Source organism: Macaca mulatta, chromosome 2 (genome assembly GCF_049350105.2).
Source record: "Macaca mulatta isolate MMU2019108-1 chromosome 2, T2T-MMU8v2.0, whole genome shotgun sequence".
NCBI classification, from domain to species: Eukaryota; Metazoa; Chordata; class Mammalia; order Primates; family Cercopithecidae; genus Macaca; species Macaca mulatta.
This window is the reverse complement of record NC_133407.1, coordinates 121,153,738-121,157,452: the sequence shown is the minus strand read 5'-3', so window position 1 is coordinate 121,157,452 and position 3,715 is coordinate 121,153,738. Positions and strand designations below refer to the sequence as shown.

The 3,715-nt window shown below is 44.0% G+C and overlaps 1 non-coding gene across 1 annotated transcript; it reads right to left on the bottom strand.

Moving 5' to 3' along the window:
• Nucleotides 1–388: 388 nt before the first annotated feature.
• Nucleotides 389–514, bottom strand: LOC114676604 (U6atac minor spliceosomal RNA). Its single transcript, XR_003727656.2, has one exon. It is a non-coding gene; the product is annotated as a U6atac minor spliceosomal RNA (small nuclear RNA).
• Nucleotides 515–3,715: the final 3,201 nt, after the last annotated feature.

Sequence of the window (3,715 nt, the reverse complement as noted above, 5' to 3'; positions counted from 1 at the left end):
CTCCCAAAGTGCTGGAATTACAGGCGTGAGCCACTGTGCCTGGCCTCAATTTTTCATCACTAATTATGATACTAGCTGTAGGTTTTTTATAGATGTTCTTTTTTTTTTTTTGAGACAGAGTCTTGCTCTGTTGCCCAGGCTGGGGTCCCGTGGCATGATCTTGGCTCACTGCAATCTCCGCCTCCCAGGTTCAAGCAATTCTCCTGCCTCAGCCTCCTGAGTAGCTGGGACTACAGGCCCACCACCATGCCCAGCTAATTTTTGTGTTTTAGTAGAGATGGGGTTCCACCATGTTTGCTAGGATGGTCTCCAACATATGACCTCATGATCCACCTGCCTTGGCTTCCAAAGTGCTGGGATTACAGGTGTGAGCCACTGCACCCACCAAAAATAACGATGGCTAGACGCCATGAAGTAGGTGGCAATGCCTTAACCGTATACATGTTGTCAGGCCTGAGGCCCTCTTCCATCCTTGCCAAGGGAAGTGCTAACCTTCTCTCCTTTCATACAACACGTAGATGTTCTTTATCAAGTTGATGAAGTCCCCTTCTGTTTCTAGTTTGCCTGAGAGGTGTTTTATTTATTTATGTATTTTTTGAGGCAGAGTCTCGCTCTGTTGCCCAGGCTGGAGTGCAGTGGCGCGATCTTAGCTCACTGCAACCTCCGCCTACCGGGTTCGCACCATTCTCCTGCCTCAGCCTCCTGAGGTGCTGAGACTACAGGCACCTGCCACCACACTGGGCTAATTTTTTGTATTTTTAGTAGAGACAGGGTTTCACCGTGTTAGCCAGGATGGCCTCGATCTCCTGACACCGTGATCCACCCGCTTTGGCCTCCCAAAGTGCTGGGATTACAGGCATGAGCCACTGTGCCCGGCCTGCCTGAGAGTTTTTATCAATAACGGGCTACATATAAACTATTTAACAAATGTGTATATTAATATACATTTAACAAATATATTTGCCAAACACATTTGTTGGCTGGGTGGAGTGGCTTACACCTGTAATCCCAGCACTTTGAGATGCTGAGGCAAGCAGATCACTTGAGCCCAGGAGTTTGAGACTAGCCTGGGCAACATGGTGAAACCCTCCCCAGTGTTTATTGTTCTCATCTTTGTGTCTGTGTGTACCCAGTGTTTAGTTCCCACTTACAGGTGAGAACCTGTAGCATTTGGTTTTCTGTTTCTGCATTAATTTGCTTAGGATAATAGCCTCCAGCTGCAACCACCTTGTTGCAAAGGACTCAATTTTGTTCTTTTTTTATGGGTATATAGTATTCCTTGGTGTATATGTACCACACTTATTTATTTATTTATTTATTTATTTTTGAGGCAGAGTCTCACTCTGTTGCCCAGGCTAGAGTGTGGTGGCACGATTTCGGCTTACTGCAGCCTTGACCTCCCAGGCTCAAGGGGTCCCCCCACCTCAGCCTTCCTGGTAGCTGGGACCACAGGTGTGTGCCCCTACACTTGGCTAATTTTTTAAAAATAATTTTTGTAGAGATGAGGTTTCACAGTGTTGCCCAGGCTGGTCTCAAACTCCTGGGCTCAAGTGATCCTCCCACCTTGGCCTCCCATAGTGCTAGAATTACAGGTGTGAGCCACCAAGCCTGGCCCTATCCACTCTTGATGGGCACCTGGGTAGATTCCATGTCTTTGCTATTGTGAATAGTGCTGCAATAAAGACATGAGTGCAGGTGTTTTTTTTTGGTAGAATGATTTATTTTCCTTTGGGTATATACCCTGTAATGGGATTGCTAGGTCAAATGATAGTTCTATTTTTACTTTGAGAAATCTCCAAACTGCTTTCCACAGGGACTGAACTAATCTGCATTCCTATCAATGGCATATAAGCATTCCCTTTTTCTCCACAACCTTGCCAACATCTGTTATTTTTTGACTTTTTAATAACAGCCATTCTGACTGGTGTGAGATGGTATCTCATTGTGGTTTTGATTCACATCTCTAGAATTTTTTATTAGACAGGGTCTTGCTTTGTCACTCAGGCTGGAGTGCAGTGGTTTGATCATAGCTCACTGCATCCTTGACCTCCTGGGCTTAAGCAACCCTCTAGCCTCAGCCTCCAAGTAACTGGGACTACAGGCTTGTGTCACTACACCTGGCTAATTTTTAAATTTTTTGTAGAGACGAGGTTTCACTGTGTTACCCAGGCTGGTCTCAAACTCCTGAGCTCAAATGATCTTCCTGCTTCAGCCTCCCAAAGTGCAAGGATCACAGACACGAGTCACTGTGCCTGGCCTAGAATTTTTTTTATGATCTTTGCTAAAATTTTTTTGAATTTTTGCATCTATGTTCATGAGACATACTGGTTTGTCATTTTTTTGGTAATGTCTTTGTCTGCTTTCGGTATCAGGCTTCATAGAATGAGTTGGAAGTTTGTGTCAAATTGGTATTATATCTTCCTTAAAGGTCTGGTAGGATCTACCAGTTAAGCTATTTGGACCTAGAATTTTCTGTGGGATGGTATTTAACTACATTTTTAGTTTTTAAAATAGATACAAGGCTATTAAGGTAGTCTGTTTCTTCTCCTCTTCCTCCTCTTCCTCCTTTATTCTTTCTCCTTCTCTTTCTTCTTCTTTCTTCTTCTTTCTCCTCCTCCTACTCTTCTCTTCCTTCTCTTCCTCCTCCTCTTCTCCTCCTCCTCCTCTTCCCCCCCTCCTCCTTCTTCTTTTCTTCTTCTTCTTCCTTCTTTTTTCTTTGAGACAAGGTCTCACTTTGTAGCCTAAGCTACTACAGTGGTGCACTCATGTCTCACCACAGCCTCTCTCTGCTGGGCTCAAGTGATCCTGCCACATCAGCCTCCTGAGTAGCTGGGAGTACAGCCGTACACCACCACACCTGGCTAATTTTTTGTATTTTTCTGTAGAGATGAGGTTTTGCCATGTTGCCCAGGCTGCTTTCTAACTACTGGGCTTAAGCGATCCTCATGCCTTGGCCTCTCAAAGTGCAAGGATTACAGGCATGAGCAGCACACCTGGCCTGTCTGTTTCTTCAAGTGAGCTTTGGTAGTTTGTCTTTCGAGAAATTTGTCCATTTCATCTAAGTTGTCAAATTTATGGACATGAAATTACTCCCTCATTATCCTTTTAATATCTGGAGACCCTGTGGTGATGTAACCTCTCATTCCTGATATTAGAGGCTTATCAGTTTTACTGATCTCAATCATGTTTTGGTTGTATTTATTGATTTTCTGTTTTTTTTTTTTTTTTTTTCTTGAGACAGAGTCTCGCTCCATCATCCAGACTGGAGTGCAGTAGCATGATCTTGGCTCACTGCAACCTCCGTCTCCCGGGTTCAAGCAATTCTCCTGCCTCAGCCTCCTGGGTTGCTGGGATTACAGGAGCACGCCACCTCGCCCAGCTTTTATGTTTTTAGTAGAGATGAGGTTTCACCATGCTGGCCAGGCTAGTCTCAAACTCCTGACCTCAAATGATCCGCCCGCCTCAGTCTCCCAAGGTGCTGGCTCACGCCTGGCCTATATTTTTCTTTCAATTTCATAGACTTCTGCTTTTGTCTTTTGTTTACTTTGGTTTTAATTTTGTCTCTCTTTTTTTAGTTACTCAAGGCAGAAGTTGAAGTTGTTGACGTGAGACCATTCTTCTTTTCTAAGCTTTTAGTGCTATAAACTTCCCCCTATGTACTGCTTTAGTGTCATCACACAAATTCTAATATGTTCTATATTTTTTTTCGTTTAGT